The 18,280-nt window shown below is 39.3% G+C and overlaps 1 long non-coding RNA gene across 11 annotated transcripts in view; it reads left to right on the top strand.

Moving 5' to 3' along the window:
* LOC104147940 (uncharacterized) overlaps nucleotides 1–18,280 on the top strand; it is a 213,293-nt gene that overhangs the window by 52,162 nt on the left and 142,851 nt on the right. For all 11 annotated transcript variants that reach the window (XR_011134834.1, XR_011134842.1, XR_011134839.1 and 8 more), the window contains one exon: nucleotides 9,096–9,250. This is a non-coding gene — a long non-coding RNA (uncharacterized lncRNA). The remainder of the gene's footprint in view (nucleotides 1–9,095; nucleotides 9,251–18,280) is intronic.

Here is an 18,280-nt window from a genome sequence, read left to right as displayed (position 1 = left end):
CTCATTCCTTCCTATTCTTTCCCTTTTCCTCCAGGCATATAAATTTATCTTGTCAGCCCCCAGTCCTTGTGCATTCCAGGAATTCCAGTCCTTTCATTCAGGAATGCTGCCTAAATTTCTGTTTTGACTTGATTGTAAGCTCAGAACTGGGCTTGGAATGTGTTATAAGCCATACACCTGTGACCCCACTTGAGCTTTAATTGAACTGGAGAACAAAACAAAGCCCTGGTCAGCCCCAGAAAGGTTTAGCAGAACATCCTTCTGCCATAGACCCAGTCAGCTCCTAGGTCCAAAGCAGTGAGGAGCTCTGCTATGCAGGCTACTCAGGGGGATCCATTTTGTGATATCGTGTGGGATCTGCTTTCTCAAGACTGCCGTAGATTCAGCTCTTATATGTTATAGCTGATTGAACCTGCCTGGATTAGTCTCTTCCAAGTGCTCCTTTGTAAATATATATATATGTATGAATTCTAAATTTCATTTTTTTCCAAGGTATTTTGTTGCCTTTAAGACGTCTTATTATTCATTTCTGGCAATTGCTTTAATCCTCCATTGTAGAATTCTGCAGATAATGAAACTTGGGGACAGAAGGATGCAACAGTTTTTTGTACTAAGCAATCAAATGTTTTTGGCTTTTAACTTCTCTTTCCTCATCGGCAATGTGTCTTTAGGGTCCGATAAGCTTAAGTTGAGTATATCCTTACAGCACTGTTGAGAATATTAATCCTTCCATTGCTGAGTCACATGTGTATTCTCTCTCTAGTCATTACCAGTGGGAGTCTTCCAGTTGATTCCACTATGCTATGGATCAGGCAGTAAAGAATAGCTTTTGAAGGGCTTGAGGCATGAGATTTGGGTCGTGCTCTCAGAGTGGCTCAGCTCCCAGGAAGATGCCAAGTTTTCAGATGTCTGAGCCTGCTCGTTTTTGTTTTTGATTCAGTTGTAGAAATTCTGACTATATAATAATCAGAGAGAGACCTTATGTTAAATAAAATGAGCTAGGAAATGCGGTCTGTTACCATGAGGGAACTCATATCAGGCCTCCGACTACGATGATTGTATTTGAAGTGATCAGGATCAACACTTTTAAGTACAAAATTGCCCTTTCTCACCATATCATGCTGTCATGAGGCTGTGAATAGATATTTTGCAGAGAGGAAAACAGTTAAATTTGACAAATGAATCTCTGGTGAACTTTTCAGTCAGCTCTGATTAGGGCTTACTCTTTGGTGGGGATTACCTTCCCACTACTCCAGCACCTTTTATCGAGTTGTTGTCCTCAAAAGTTCCTGCACACTAAGCTTGTGTCCTGGCAAGTTACTGTTGCCGCAGACTTAAAATTTGTGAGAAACCTTAAAGGGCTGTTCTCCTTACAGCAGAACTGTCAGAACAGGAAATTCCCTTAGGAGTTTTGTTTTCTCTGTTTGCCAGCTCTTCAAGGAAAACTGATTTCTCCAAGCATGAAATAAAAACAAGGAAAAAATGTCACTGAGCTGTACAGACACAGAATAGCACAACAGCACAGATGTGAAGTACTCCTTGCTGCTTGTAGTGCTGATTATCTACATAGCTTAGATCAAAGCTGAGACTTTTAATGCCCAAAGCACGATACACTCCTTTGACCTTTAAATTATTTTTATTGCTATTTTGGATGGCTGTCTGTTTTGCTGGCTTTCAAGGCTATAAACAAACGGAATGGTTAATTTCAAAGGTATGCAGTGTTCTTCCACAGCCTGTTAAAACATAAACATTTTGAAATCTCATTCTTGTGGCAAAGGTTGTACTTAGGCCTGCAGATGGTACCACATAAATTAATTTTGACATTTGTCTAACAAAAAATACACAGATATCCCTTGTTTACATCATTATATTGTACCTGTGTTGTTTCTGCCTGGGTTTTTCTGTGTTATTTTTTTCTTAGTAGCTTGGATGGACAGAATATTTTGGAAGTCTCTTAACATGGCAATGGAAGTCCACAAAATAGACAAGAAGGATATGTCCACATTTATTAGTTTAGACTCAGGTTTGTGGTAGTGATATACTAATACTGGGTTTTGATCTGCTCAAGAGACAGAAAAAGCTCTCAGTTCCTTGTAACATTCTGTGCAGGTGTAACACTTCAATGGAGGTATTTTCTAGTATGATACTTTGAAAGTCCTTGTGGAAATTATGCAAACTCTTTCAGTTCCTGTTCCATAGAAGTATTATCCAATGAGGATTTTTTTGCTTTGTCCATTGTGTTGTTAAAAAGATGCCAAGAACAGTAGAACTGTTCTCACTGGAGAGCCCTGGAGCTGTAGTTTCCAAACTTCAGGTCATAAGTATGACAGAGGATTGGGGGCACTGCAAGTAGGTATACCAGTAGGACCTCAAAAAATGTGGAAACATTTGGGAACTCTGATCCGAAGTCTACATCTACTGAAAACATGCTTTTTCAGTATTGCGATCTCCAGAGGTCAGTGAGGAATTAAAGAAAATAGCTGAAATAAAGAATGCAAGGAAAGACAACTGCTGCTCTATTGCATGAAGTTTTGCAGGGAGGAGTAAATGACTACGAGGAACTCATAGTCGTATCATCGTTTTTATTGATGACTACTTGGCCTTCAGGCTAAACCTAAATGAGTGTTGTCCCAAAAGGTAATCTTTTTAAGGCAGTTTTAACAGGTTTCCAATTACTTTTATCACATTAGACATCATCTGTTCTAAAAATTTTTCCCTGAACTTTGAGTCCATTTCAAGAACTTGGAAAATATATTTTTTTTGGTTCTATTTCTGTAAGGTTAGTATGCTCACCGAAGAGCTTGCCCAAACCTCTCTCATCTCTCCAATTGGAATACCCCAGCAAAGTGATTGAATGCTGCTTTGCATGAAGTGAAATGTCAATGCTATTAGTTTTATGGAGCAGCAGCCAAAATGCTCATAGCCCTCCAGGACCATCATCAAAATAACATCTTGCCATCAGTGGTACTGACTGGCAGAGGAACCTAGAGTATAATGAGCTTCCTGTCCTGCATGGCAGTGACATGGAGGGAGAATTTGTACCTGTAAAGAGGGAAACAGGAAATGATTCTAGGATAACACAATACCCTCCCTGTCCTTCCCAAACCATCATGATGGGCTTTCATCTCTAGAACGTTCCACCTTTTTTATTCCTAGATATTTCTTAATTAACTGCTCTTTATAAAATAAAAAATGAGAGTTTAGTTTCATTAGTTGAATTAAATAGGAGGGAAGATTAACTCGGGACAATTACTTAAGGTGAAGCATTTTTAATTTTCAGGGCATTATGCAAGAATTATTGAAACAGCAGGATAGTGGTGGACTGGAAAACATAAGCAAGTTTACTTTGGAGAAAGGCAAATATCAGAGTTCACATGCCTGAATGTCTGTAGCACAGGTGAGTCAGAAATGTATTATAGGCAGTGAGAGAAGAATATAAAGGATTTTCTCTTCTGTGTTTTACTGAGATTTATAATAACATAGTAGTTGCTGAATATGGTATGTCCCATACTTATCAATTGCTTGCTCTTAAATTCTTCATTATGTAAAAAATAATCATTTTTCTTAACACTAAGAGGTGACTTTTATCAAAATTGGAAGTTGTTACAAAATTAGAAGTTACTTTAAAAATTATTTCTTCAAAAAGCATACAAATATTTAAAATATATCAAAATTAGCTTTTGCATCTGCTATTTAAGTTATTCTTGAATCAGTTAATATCAAATATAGAACGGCATCATAAATGAATGGAAAAAATGATTAGCTGTGAGGTTACCTGACTTTTTTTTAATTTAGTGTCATTCTGCTGTGTAGTCATCTGTAATCTGAATTTCACATGCTTAGGTTTCGAGAAACTAAGGGCCAGAGATAATATGGAGAAGCAAAACTGAGTTCTTCAAAGTCAAGATATTGAGCTGTTAATTTCCTCTCTTCTCTAAAAAATGATGAACATAACAATAAACTTGGTGAATATTCATTTAGTATAGCACACTTATTTTGGCCATATTTTGAGCTTTTTTGCATTTATTTGCTTGCAAGCTTTGGATAATTGAGATTTGGCGGCACCAATGTTAATTAGAAGTCAATTTCAGTAATCGTTCAGGAAGTGTTTGTGCTTCCATTCTATCATGGAAGGGAATCAGCCCCATGTCACTTAGCCAGTCAGTCTCAGCAAAGTAATGGCCACTCTCATGCAGAATATTCAGAATAACTCCCTAGAGTACAATGTAAGAAAAAAATAGAAATTGTGATTTGCTCTTGGATTTTACACAAACTGGAAAACGAGCTGAATTTCAAAAATACCTTATTCACTGTGAATTCTTCGCTTTGTTGAATAATAAGAACAAAACCTTGTATTTCAGAGTTTCATATATATCAGTGAAGTAAAAGCTTCTGTCATGTCAATGCAAAAGCTTCTGTCATGTCAATGCAAATTTTGTATACATAAAGAGCGTTAAATACAATTAATAGTGACTATGAGAATGAGCAGCCTTGTCCACAGCATGTACTCTGAGTATGTAATTATCCAGTATTGCATAGATAAGGAATTTTTTGAGTAAATCATTGACTGAAAGATATTATTCTTCCAGGTCTTTGCACTGGAATATTTTCTGAAAACTGTTATATGGTTAATAACTGCAGTGATTCTATTGTTTGATATAATTTTATTCAATAAAGCTGCCTCACTGCATAATGATCTTGGTATTTAATATTTAATAGCATAAATCTCATGTGAGTCTTAGGCAGGGGATGAAAATTACGTTTTAAATTAATGTTCGCTCAAAGCCTGCTCTTGTTTCTTTCTGTTTTTGAAGGCCAACAGCCATTTGCAAGCACAGTGTCAGCTTCCAGAGATGATGCCCATAGTATCCTCTTTGAAAATGGCTAGTTATCATCAAAAGATATGTGGTAACAATTATTCATATGCTAAAATAGCAAGTGGAAGGACTATTTCTGGTGGCATTTGTAATGTGAAGAAAGATAGTTGATCTGTAAACCTGAAGGTAGAGAGTTTTTTCCTCTACTGAAGACATGTTTTGCCAAAGGGCCAGCTCCTTGTTTGTATCGGCACAGCACTTGATGTAATAGGGACCTAATCCATTGCAAAAGTAACCAGTTTACTATTATCATAAATACTAAATTAGTAGGATACCAGTGAGATGGCATTCCCTGATGAGCGGTTCTATATTTTACCTGGAAAAATAAATATGTGTATGTATATACATACAGTATGTTATTATGAAGTTTTAACTATTATTCATATATATAATTTATTTATGTACATGTGCAAACATACATATATCAAAATCACTTTTTTTTTTTAATGTGAATACTGTTCAAGCAAGTTAAGATCCAGGTCAACCACAGATCTGCTAAGAGTCAGCATATTCCAATGAAGTTTCCTATGCTGAATGCTGTTGTATTGTCCATGGGATTGGTGGTTTAAATGCAAAACTGCAGAATTCAGCAAGTCCTTGTCTATGGAAATCCCACAATCTCTTTGTGAGCTTATTTTGCAGGCTAATTACTACTTCATCATTCCAATAAAAGAATGCACCTACCTGTCTCCTCCTGGAATTCTCCCAAAACACTGTACGAGTGCCTTCAGTTTTTCAAAGATAAAGCCACCAGACTCTCTTGTCTCAGTGCGGAGAGTAATCTGCATGAAACATGCTTCCAGTATTTTGAAAGCAGGAGTAAGAAATATCCAAATGGCATGGTTATCGCATGCTAATTACCCTCATGGGGTTTGGAAGCAGTCAGCTGTACATCATCCTTCACTTCTATTTTTTAGAGGAAATCATCTTATTTTGAGATTAACGAAGCATGTTTGATCAGGCTTGTGGCTCTTGCAGTGAAAGGTCAGGGAACTTCTGAGTCTGTGGCTTTTGAATAATGTGACTTTTCAGCAAATATTCAGCTATTAGTAAGTATCATAACATATGACTTCAGTGGACACACTCAACTTAGTCTGGTATTGGAGAACAAGTCAAACATGAGCATTAAGTATGACGTTTTATCTGAAAACACAGGCTGAAAATTTGTTAGGGTCAGCTGAGGTTTTTCTTTCTCCCATATAGGTTAAGACAGTTACTTCTGTCAGGGTGCCCTAAGTACCGAAGTCATTTCAGAATAGTAATACAAGATCCACAGTCTTTTTGCAGTTATTCTTACAGATGGCATGTCACAATAGATGCTAATAGAAATGTCTAGCATGTTCTTTGCCACAGTGTGTGCTTGAGGGCCAGCATTCCTGCATCCGCTTGGTTTTGTGCTCCTACCCTTGCTGTCCCAGCTCTTCTGGAACTAGCAGGCCAGAGACAGGGACTTTTTCATGTGGAAAGTACTTGAAAATCTGTCTCAGAGTCCTTGTGATTGATTAGGATCCTGTGTCAGGTAAAGCCACCAAGTGAAACGAGGGCCAGGACTGAAACTGGTGAGCCTCTGTAGCTCAGTCAAGGTGCATGGAAGAGAGAACCATCACCCTGAGAAGGTACTTGCATGGAAGAACAAGTAAGAACAAACATACCATTTCTTCAAGTTAATTCATTTGAGTGACATCTAGATTTAACCAACAACGTTGACAACCTTTGTTAGAAAAGCAGAGTCTATGCTGAACAGTTCTATGCTGTTGCATCGTTTGCAGCTCTAGTGCTATGGGCACCTTTAAAGAGCATGGGAGTTGCTGAGGAGAATTACCTCTGTGTTCTCTGGGGCCTCTTCCTGCTATAATTCTGTCATCTTCTCCAGTGGTGGAAGTAGAACGTGTATTAATACTATTTGAGCACTGCCATTTTTGCTCTGAGCAGATGCTGTTTTCCATTTAGCCAGCAGGTTACAGCAGTGGTTAGCTCTCTTTTGATGCAAGCTGTTTGAAAGGTAACTGCAAGAGAGCAAAGCTTCAGGATATGCTTAGCACAAAGTAAAGAAAATGCAGTAAGTTCTGTTCCAACAATGGAGTTTTTGCACCTTTGCCCATATCGCTTCAGAGCAGGGGTAACATATTGGCCTAAAGTATTGTTACTGGGAAATTCACTGTGATACGTTACAATTATACCTGGGGATGCGGAATACTAATAATGCAAACCATTTTGCACATTACTTTATGAAACAAAGTGATGATATATTCCTTTGTTGTTCTTCTGATAAGTTTTAGCATGATTTTCATCCCTTTTGTTTTCACGAAGGTAAGGTTTAAGGAGGAAATCTGCACCTAAGAAGTTGTTTCAGTCTGTTGTTTCATATCAGCCAGAAACAGCTTATACACAAACTCATACCATAACTAGCAACAGGCATTGTCCCCAAGATATAACTTCCCATCACCTCAGTAAAGCTGATATATGAAAATATAAATATATATATGTGCATATATATATATAACATTTAAATTATGTAATTTCACCATCTGGTGCTTTATATATAAAACAGAGCTCATAGTCCATCTCTACGGCTTTATGTAATGGACTCCCCCATACAAATCATTACTTTCAAAGCAACATGGGCAGCTGATGAAAGAACAACTATACTTTTTGTTTTGTGACTAAATGCTCCTTCTAGTAGAGTTGGACAGCTTGCAAAGCAGAAACTCTGCATATTGCAACATCGCCCATTTGTTTCCCGCTTAGCTGTCTTTGTTCTTACATTTGCAAACTAGGCAGATTGTGTTTACTTTGATGAGCAACTTTACTGCAGGGTCAAGTAGGAAGGGAAGACTGGCAGGGAAGGAGCAAATCGTCTTTAAACAAAAACGTCTTCAATAATTAACAAACGTGGCAAGAAAGATTTGATAAACAGGTGAAAGGTGAGAAGTGAAAGGTGTGCTTTAGGGCAATTCATTAAGATGATAGTGAAGAGCAAACCAAAAGTTCTGCAAGCATTCAGCAGATGGGAGGGTATTCTGGGAGCTTGTCATTTGTTCAAGCACTAAGTAAAAGCTAGAAATGCATGGATTTAGGGATACATGGATTTTTTTAAAGAAATCACAGGTTTATTTGCCGGAAGGAAAAGACAGGAAGGAAAGACGGTGTTTCCATTTTCTGTGCTTGTGTTCACATTTTCTACTGCTTAGGGAGGCTAATAAATGGAAGCCTACCTTTCAAAATTGGAGACCCTAAACCCAGCTCTGTTTTTCAATTACAGATGCCAGTACATTGACTTAATTAACCTTCAGCGCAACACCCATGCAACCAATCTGGTTTGTGACCTAGGCTGTAGCCTCATGTGGAGCTGAATTGCCTAGTGTACTTGTATTCTTCCAGAGGGCTTCTTCTCAACTAACTTCAGCCCCTGCAAAAGACAGGCAACTAGTTGCGCTAGTCACTTAGGTTCCCTCTACAATGGAGAAATCAGGAAGCACCTCTAGAGGGCAAGTCAGACCACAGATGGACTCTGTCCCACTCTAAAATTGGTCAAGATCAACAAAGTAAATTGGCTCTGATAAGACATTAGAGGAAGCAAGTGGATTACTGGCTGGATAAAATGAAGGAAAGTGATTCTTCCTCAAATCATATGTAAGCTCAACCTAGGTATCCATAGCAGGCTTAGGAGCTGAGCCCATGCAAGAAATTTGGGTAACTACAGCTGAAAACTAGCTTCTTACTGTCAGAGTGTCTCTGTCTCATAGCATTGACGGGGGCTATCTGTTTGATACCATTTAAAACTCTTCTGCAGACTTTTCAAAGATTCAGCCCTGGGCTGCCTCCAGAACTTTCTTGCTCCTAACCTTGGATGAAGATTTGCTTTAATGACTAAGTCATCACTCCAAATTATATTCATTATATTCACATAAAACTTCATTGTATTGAAGCTTACCTGGCTTCTCCAAGGGGGGCGGGAGGACTCCATTATAATAATAATTGTTAGTTTGCAGAGGTTTTTTTTTTTTTTTTTTTTTTTTTGAGTGCTCCCTGGAGATAGGATTGCCTTCCATATGTTCAGTTCTTATGTGATTTTATTTTTGATTTGGAGCAAGGGACTGATATATGTTACCAGGAAGTGATGAATTAGCTGACATGTCTGGAGCACTGGGGATTTTCTCACATCAGAATGACTGTGATTGATTTTTTTTTCTTTTTCTTTTTTTTTTAAATCTGCAGCAGAGGAATTTTTTCGATGCCCGATTGCAGCCAACAGGTCAGCTATGGAACAAGTTCACTGGTGACTGTGACAGGCCTTCCTATGTCATATCCTCAGTGCTAAATTGCAGACTCTAATAGTTTGCTGAAGACATGCTGTCAGGATGATGGAGATGGTAAGATTACTAAATGAGGACATCTTCTTGCTAAATTATTTTAATGTCATAGGAGACTATATTAGTTCATTGGCCACCACTTTGCAGGGATGAGAAGAGAATGCAAGCAGAGAAAGAGCAAGGATGGGGGGCTGAAATAAAAAAGCAGATTTATTTACTGTTTATTTTCTTGAGACGCCTAGCCTCACATTAGCTATAACATAGTTCAGGAAATAAGGGAGGTTCCCAATCCTGCTCTAACTGTACTGTTTTCACAGTGCTGGTCAAAGAGTAGTTAGAAGATGAATGTAATTTATTCCAGTGCATGCTCGTTCCAAAGCACTACTGTGAAATTTGGGGTGGGTATAGTACCTACCCCTTTCCCACTCCTTGCCTTCTGCACGGCACATCTGGAGCCTTGTGCCTTGCTGGCCACGGACAGGAGGATGTTATTTTCTGTCAAGTTGCTCTTACTCTGTTATGTGAGACATGGGATTATGTTGCACACAGTAGGAGCAGAAGGCTACAACATGAGGGCTGGATTTTGGATCCTAAACTTGAGTATCTGTTTCTTTGGAACTAGATTGTGGTTAAAATTTATATAAAATCACTCATTTCAAAAAGAAATGATAGAACTGGTTTGGACTAATTACAGTCACTCAAATATCTTCGGCTTGATAGTGTGACTTGAAATCACATGCACTCAGTTTGTTATCACCTGCGGAGGAGGAGGAGGAGTTAGGAGACAGAATATCTAATGGAGCAGAATTAGGCTAAAATGAGAAAGGAGAGAGCTGAAAAAGAAGTGGAGCAAAATAGGAGAAGGGGAAAGATGTGCATTATATAGAACCATACAGGGTTAATGTTCCCCCTGAGCTGATGTTCAGTCTGGGATGAAAGAAGTCTGAGACTGCGTGTGTCCTTATCCGCGCCTGTGATGCACGCTCGCTCTGCTACAGCAAATGCCTAGCACCTTAGATGACAATCTGTCCTCAAATATTTTCGCCCAGCACAGACTAGGTCCTCATGTACTATACATGGGTGTAGCACTGATCTTCACAAAATGCGTTTGGGTTACCTCAGTTGAAGTACTTGACTGCTAGATCTGGTTTGGCTTTTGGCCACATAAGCACAAGCACTTAAGCATTCAACGAGTCACCTGAATGGAGTTACTCTGGGTTAACATCAGTGATGGATCAGTGGGAGTAGACTACACTTTGGTGTGCAGGATCTCATTTTGTGTCATACTGATCCCATATAGTCAGATGGGCTCAAATGTAGTCACTCTTACATTGCAGCCACCTATGCAAAAGAAGAATTTTTCCAGTTACACACAGTATTCAGTTATGGTAACCTGATTTTTGAGGGGGGTTAAAGTTAGTTTGTTCCGTGTTGTCTGACAATGCTTTACTGATTCCTGCTGAAATATATAGGATTAGATCCATTGTTGATTTAAGTCACTGTACTCCCATTGCATGCAGCTGTGTTGATCTACCTAAACAGAAAAGCTGGAACTGTGGCTTAACTAGCCACAAATATTTTTGAACCAGAATATATTTCCCAAAGGTAGGGAGTGGCTTGGGAGTTTCCTTAAATCTTTGAAATCCACTAGCTTAATCCTGTTTCTCTAAATCTAAGATTTTTATGGCAGGATTGATACTACAGAAGGGCAGGATTCTTAAAGCCTTTTTTTGTTTCTTTTCCTTAATAGTAAGTCACTCATAAAGCTGAGGTAATTTTCTACTGCTACAGGCGGATGTGAGAGGTAGATTGACTTATTAATGCTTAGAGCAGTTGTTTGCTTTTCACCACTGTGCTTCTCTTTTCACTGCAACGTCTGGTTGCCTGTGCATGGTCATAATCACAGGGAATTGTAAGCAGATTCTAGAATAAATTTTTTGTTTTTGTTTGTTTGCCACTTTTTCAGAAAATATAGTGAAAGAGGGAAAAAGATGGAGCAGATATGGACTTGTTTGTGCTTTTTAGGGGAAGCATCTTAATGATGTTGGGAGACAGAAGAACAGAGCGAAGAGGCAGAAGGCTTGAGTCATGCTTGAGTTGTGCTTACTCATGTTTGAGTCCTGTTTGCTGGAAGAGGGACACAATTAGCATGTTATGGGTTATGACAATGCCAGAGCGCCTGTGTATCAGATAGAGAAGAAGTTGTTAGTGCAGTTATCATCAAATAACGTTCATTACAAACGTAATGGCAATGGAGGTATGTAGATTCCCAGAAGTAGGTAGACAGTTTGTGAGCATTGTTTGATTTCTGTTATATTTATTACTTACTTGATGAATTAAGTCTACCTGTCAGGTGTCACTGTAAAAAGGAAGGTAGTAAAGCTACAATTTGATTGTAAGTATCTAAGAGGCAATTGCTTTATTAATGCATAGAGAAAAGCATGTTGGACGAGACTAACTTCTCACATTGCCAAATAAGAGTCACTTTGGAAACCCATTCAGTTCAGGAGTGTTCAGTTCCTCTCTGTGAGATCTGTATGTATTTTGTAGGGTAAATGCTTTCACATGAGTGAGCTTTCCTGAGTGGCATTAAAAGTAGCATCTCAGGAGAGAGAAGTATTCCACGTCAAAGTAAATCTGTACTGCTATAATACTCCATGGATGTAATTAGCCCAGCAGTCACTCCCACAAAGCAATGAAATGCTAATTTTCCCTAAGGTGTGTCATTCCTCAGTGTTTACTTTTTTGCAACAGAGGTGTCTCTTTTCTCTCTTTTTTTTTTTAACACTATCCATGGGTCACTAAAGCACAGCTCAGACTTCCTACACAGATAAATTGCTAGCACTTGGGATATGTTTGATCTAGCTGACTGGGGTCATGCAGAAAAGAGACAACTTATTTAATGTTGTTGTCCAGCTTAGATGTGGTTTGCACTGAAACTTTCCAGTATGGTTACCTTGAAATCCATTATGATTTCCAGGTTTTGAGGGTTACCTACAATTTTTTTTTTTTTCACTCTTTCGGTAGATCTAGCTACGCTGGCAAGCATCGTATGCTACCCAAAAAACCCTGGATCCTCCACTAGGGAGAACCGTTGACGTTAGCCTATCATAGGGATATCTTAAAATCTCTTGAAGTATGGCCACAACATTCACCTCTGTCAGGTTTTTAATTTCTGTGGACAAATTTATACAATTCATGCCAAACTGCAGAGGAATATCTGGGTGGATCAGACTATTTCTTACTTACTTTAAAGGTTAAATGGAATGTCCCTGTTTTGCAGTGGCTGATGATTTGATCTCTTTATGCTCGAGGAACAGTTGTTCCTCAGCAAAATCTTTCACGGTCCTAGAACTTGCCAGGGGAGAAGACCAGAGTGGTGATGACCTTCCTTTCCCATCTTCTTCATCTTATCTGTACAACAAAGCCTTGCCGAGTTCCAAGCATGTATGCTGCCAGCTGTCAACAGCTGAAATTGTGGTCCCATCTCTTTTCCTCCATAGTTTCTATGTTATTTTTTAGTAAAAAAAAAAAAAATTATCTCCACAGTATTGAATAACCTTCCATAACTAGGTTGGAGTTAATCAAGCTGAGTTTATTAAGATCTTTACAACCAAATGAGCTGATTACCAGTAGGGAGAAATGTAGCTTATTATCTGATTTTAAAAGCTTGAATAATTTTAGCCATTGACTTTATTGTCAGCCAAAAGAACTATTTCAGTTATTATCTCTAATAACTTTAGAGAACATCTTTAAAGTTCTTTTCCGTGAATCCTACTTCAAATGCTTCTGCAGAGATGAAAGAAACAAGCTTAACCCAGTGAATAACTGATAAACCAGAAATATCACTGCCTTGCCTCAAAACATCACAGATCAGAGCTCATCCCTTGAATGTAATCATTGTGTGTGCTATCTCTGGCCTTTATTGGAAGTGAAGCTCTTTTATGAGATTCTGTCATTTATGACAGTTCCTCCAGAGAGTTCATTAGGATGAGCATTAATATGGCTGAATCTAGGAAACTGCTGTTCCTAACATAATGCCAACATATATTACAATACTGTGCCAATGCAGTGGAGGAGCTATATGGTTGTTTAACACGTATATGTGTGTGTTGCAAATTGCATCACTTTTTAACTCTCTTAGTAAAGCAGTACCTTATTTTCTGAATTGTGACCACTATAAATATATGCAATGGAGCGCCTGAACAGCTGTTTTGTCCAGCAGTTATCTATGATGATTATGTATTCATAAGGTAGAGTTTTCAGCACGGGAGAGCTGCAATTAATCTATACTGTCCTTCAAACCATCATAGCTAGCAGTTGTTCCTCCCCAAAACACACGCTTCACTGGTATTTCTCAAAGTTCCTTTGCCTCAGTTTCTAATACAGACTTTCATGTGTAAGAAAAGAAATGCTGGCCAGGAAATAGCTAATGTCTTGCCCTTTCTTCCATCTGTTTTCACACAGCAGTGTTATGCAGTATTAACTAATTTCAAGTCCAAAGGCAGGCCTTTTGTTTCAGGCATAGTCTCAGTGGAGCGTATGAGGCTAGCATTGTTCACTATGGGTAACTGTTGCCGCACAGTGTACAGTGTATGTGAGAAGCTACCATGGCTGCCACTAAACAGTTTAAGTTTGGCTATTAGAAGATGATGAAGTCTGTGCGTAAAATTGTTGATTGAAGCGAAGTGCCAGTGGTGGGGAATATTAGCTAGTCCCACTCAAGAAGTGACAATAAGAATGATTTCACTGAGTTTCATATCTCTTGTCATGAAACAAAACTTAATTGAACACCTTTGCCTCAGAAATGAAAACGGTGTGATTTCTGCCCTGGTGCTTTGTGTCAGCTGTGCAGTTTTGCAGTTTCCCCTGGGAACTGAAGAATCCAGTCAGATTCTCTCTGATCTGGACATTTGCACCAGCTTTGCTACTGATGATCCAAGCAGGACAAAATCTCTCCCATGTCTCTCTTATCCTTAGCTCTACTAGTCTTACTAGGCTAAGTGAATGCTCAGGGAGGGAAAACAGGGCTGGTATGGCTCTGGCTGGACACATTCACTTTTCAAGTGTTACAGAGAAAAACAGCTGTGGCGTGCCACTGGAGGGGCGTCTGGGATTCTTTCGGATTCTGGGGTTAGTTGCACTGAACTCGAGAGATCATCATTAGTCAGATGTAAGAATTTATTAGAGCTAAGTGGTTCTACACATATGACGGACGCGGGACAACACTAAACAATTAGCAGCAGACAATCTACAAGTGTAACAAAGCTAAGAAGTATAGTAAAGAACTAAAAACAGAATACACATATCAAGAGCTCTGTGGTTAAGCCACGGAAGCACAGTACAATGACTGTTTTCGGATGCACATATAATGACCGCTCTCACCCTTTCCTTGTTCTTCTGGGCCACCCCTCCAGTATAGTTTTCCCCGGATTATTCCCACCACGCTCGAGCTGCACCAGGAGGATTCAGGTTCTCCCTGGCAGTTGGCATCAGGGGCATCCCCACTGATGGGTGGGTTGTCAGGTCTGCAGGCCAGCTGACGGTGAGTCCGAGTCCACACAGAGGTATGTGGCTTGCTTTCTTTTATCCTTCCTGGGCTTAGTTCATTATTCAGTCAATCACTGCCAGACTATAGTTGAACAGTGGAACAAATGGCCTCAGGTGATAACAGTATGGATACCAACAGGATGGTCAACAGAATGCTCAGCAGTACAGTCAACAGATAACAGTACACACATTCAACAGCTATCAGTACGCATATTCAACAGCTATCAGTACAAAATTCCAAGGTACCTAGATGGTTACAGTGTGAGTCTGCGGTGGCAATTCTCCTTTGCTGACTAGGTTTGCTTTGCACTCATGAGGCTATGGCAACCCCATGCTGTGGTGGCTCTGGCCATGGTGCACCCGGGGTTCCTAAACTCTTGGGGAGCATCCCAGTGCAAACCCCTCTTCTATGGGCTGCACCATCCCGAGTCCCGTGCTCGCCTTCGTGGCGCCTATCAGCAGCTAAAACTCAATGTGAAGGTGCAACAGTAGCAGAGTTTGTGATGGTGCCTGGAAAAACTTCTAAAGCAGTGATTCCATGCTTTCAGCACTGACTGACTCATGTTGACCCACATAATCTCTCCTACTGTACTGAACATGCTTATCGTGAAACTATAATTGAAAAGATGAATAGTTTTCCACAGACCAGCTGCAGGCCACCCATGATGGACTTGGTAGTTGACGGTGTTAGCCATCGTTGCTTTAGACATTTAGATGTAATGCATTTCTTGTGGTCTGTAAAGTGCTACTGAGGAAAAGGAACCTTGTGTCACGAAAGTTATTACAGAGCAATCCCCATTTTGGCTGGAAAAAAGCGTTGGTGTTTGCAAAAAGAGAGGGAGTAAGAGTCTCTTCTTAGAGACTGCTATGGGAGAAAACAGTCTCCATTCCTGGTCACTTTGGTGTGTGGAGCTGAACCAATCTTTATGTGCCTATAATAAGGAGTTGAGAAATCAGGAGCTAGAGCACTAGGGAAAGGCTTAAATCTGCTTTAGCCTTCTCTAATGTGTCTCTATGCACTCAGGAACTGTTAAGTAGTGGGGGACTCCAGGGGAAGATGCAGAGTGAAGAAGTGACCTTTTACCGCACCCTTTTATTGGTCTTAAAGAGAAATTTGGTAAAGGGAGCGAGATATGTGATGAAGAAGAGTGATTGTTTTTGTAGGTGTCACTTCAATTAAGAGGTGAAGTTTTCTTCTGCAAGTGCTGAAGGAGGATTTAGATACAGCTTAGCTGTCTTGTGGAAGTGTCAGGATAAAAGAGGTAATGTTAGGTCTAATAACAAAGGACATTACCAGGACAGATGTAAGAACTGAAGTGAAGGGCGAACAGGCTAAGATCGCACAAATCCGCTCCAGAGGAGTAAAAGGACATTATTCAAACGTGCTAGAGGAAAATAGGCACATGGCCAATAAGACAGGTTATAAATGTTCATAAGCCAAAGCAATAGTATTAAAGGGTTGTTTTTTTTTTTTTTAAAAAAAAGGTAAAGCTAAAACATGAGATACTTGAAAAGATGACTGGACATTAAAAGTACTTCTGAAATCCCAGCAGAATGATGAAAATACAGGATGCCAATTCATTAGGCCAGAAGGAGAAAAACCTTGTATCTTGCTGAGTTAACACAGGGATGGCCCACATCCATTTCTTCTGCTTTCCCACTCCTGTTTCCCACCCAAAATATTATTTTGTAGGATGGATAAATAAAGAGAAGGACTGGCTTCCTAGCTGGAGTAAACCTGGTAAATATTCATTGAGCCTTGAATATTCCACAGAATGATGTAATGTTTAGCTGCAGCATATACGTATGCTGTAATATTACTTGACTGCTCAAAGGAGGTAGCTGGGTTTATACCAGCTGAAAACATTGATCACTGAAAGATCCAGTACTTTTTAGCCTTTCCAAGCATAAAGACAGGAGAGGACATTAACAAGGAGTGTCAGGAGCCCCAAAAATTTAAAGAACATGTAGGAGGACACATTATAAAGTGTTGTTATTAAGAGTTCAAAAGGTTGGTTTTATGCTTGTGCACTTTTTTCCCATGAAATACAAGTATCAGAAGAATATCAATAACATTTAGAAAGAGTATCATGTTGATTAATGCTAAGTATGTCATTAAAAGTATGTCTTCAGACATCAATTTGTTGACTTCTCAGTATGACTGACAACTTTTTCCCCATACAACTCTACATTCGATGTCATCATCCAGTACCTTCAAACTGTGAAATAGTAAACAAACAAACAAAAAACCCTATATTCATTTCATTAGACACAAGCAGATTCAGCCATTTTTAGCACTGTTTCTTTTGCTTATCTTTACAAGTACTGTTTTGTATGGTTAAGCGTATATGTTCACATGATTTGGGATAAATGCTATCTAAATAGAAATATTTAGCGTAGGGCATGCGTAAGAACGCTAGGGTGAATTCTTAGATATCTGTCTTTTCTGTCTTACATCACTCCGACCCACTGAAAAGAGGGATATAAAGTTCCTTAGATGACCTTATGTTTATAGTGGATCAGCTTAAAGTGCCTGTCCCCTAAATAAGACCCGTACTTCCTATGTTTATACTGCAGGGAGATAGTAGAAGGGAAAGAAGGTTGTCAATACAACTGGAATTTGGGCAACACACTTGGTTAAACACCATCCTGTTTTGCAGTTTTAAACTAGTTCACTAGCACTACAGTAGCTGAGGCCTGAACTTTGCTGCTGCTACTGCTAACAGGAAGATAACTTCCACTGGTGAGAACAAAAAAAAATTGAAGGTATGAATGGCTGATTCTGATACCTGAGGGATTTTACTCTTGGCTCTGGGATCTTATCAATAGTTTACGTGGTAGGAGTGAAGTCAGACTGAGGTTTATAATCTGTTCCATTTATTTCTTGGTCAGATGAAGAACACTGAAGCTGTAAACTGTCTCGTGCTTATTCCAGGCAGCCTTATTCTAATCTACTTTCTGGGTCAATTCCCGGGTAAGAGAGTATGTCACGCCATTACATCTTTAATTGCTTTCAGTTCAGTCTTCTGAATCACCAACGAGGGGCTGGCAGAACTGATAGGACATGCTGTAATGCATGATGCACACGCATCTTATCTCACTGGTGCTGCATGTAGGTACAGTGCTTAGGAGACTTCCACAAATACAGGCATTTATCTTAGTCAGCTGTAATGAACTGCATCTGTTAGGTGGGAAGAGAACAGCTGTAGTAGATCCAAATTAGCTTCATCTTTGTCAGAGGCTGTTAGCTGCCTACCCCTTTGGCTGGGATGGAGGTGATCCCAGTAAAACTTGACTAACAGACAAGAATATGGCTTTGAGGAAAAATCTTCAGGGCTGATGAGTGAATTGCTGCAGTCAACTTAAGATATACTTTTAAAGCCCCAGTAGCCACATTCTAGGGAAAGAAACAACAGAAACATCTGTTAAAGGCCTATCAAGTTAGGAATCCAAAAACCAAGGCATTACAAATTGCTGATCTTTACTGAAAAAAACATCCTTGTGATATCTCTGCAGTGGGAGGAAAACTAAGGCATTTAG

Source organism: Struthio camelus, chromosome 16 (assembly GCF_040807025.1).
Source record: "Struthio camelus isolate bStrCam1 chromosome 16, bStrCam1.hap1, whole genome shotgun sequence".
Taxonomy (NCBI): domain Eukaryota; kingdom Metazoa; phylum Chordata; class Aves; order Struthioniformes; family Struthionidae; genus Struthio; species Struthio camelus.
Note: the sequence above shows the minus strand (reverse complement) of the source record. Positions and strands in the feature narration are given on the sequence as shown.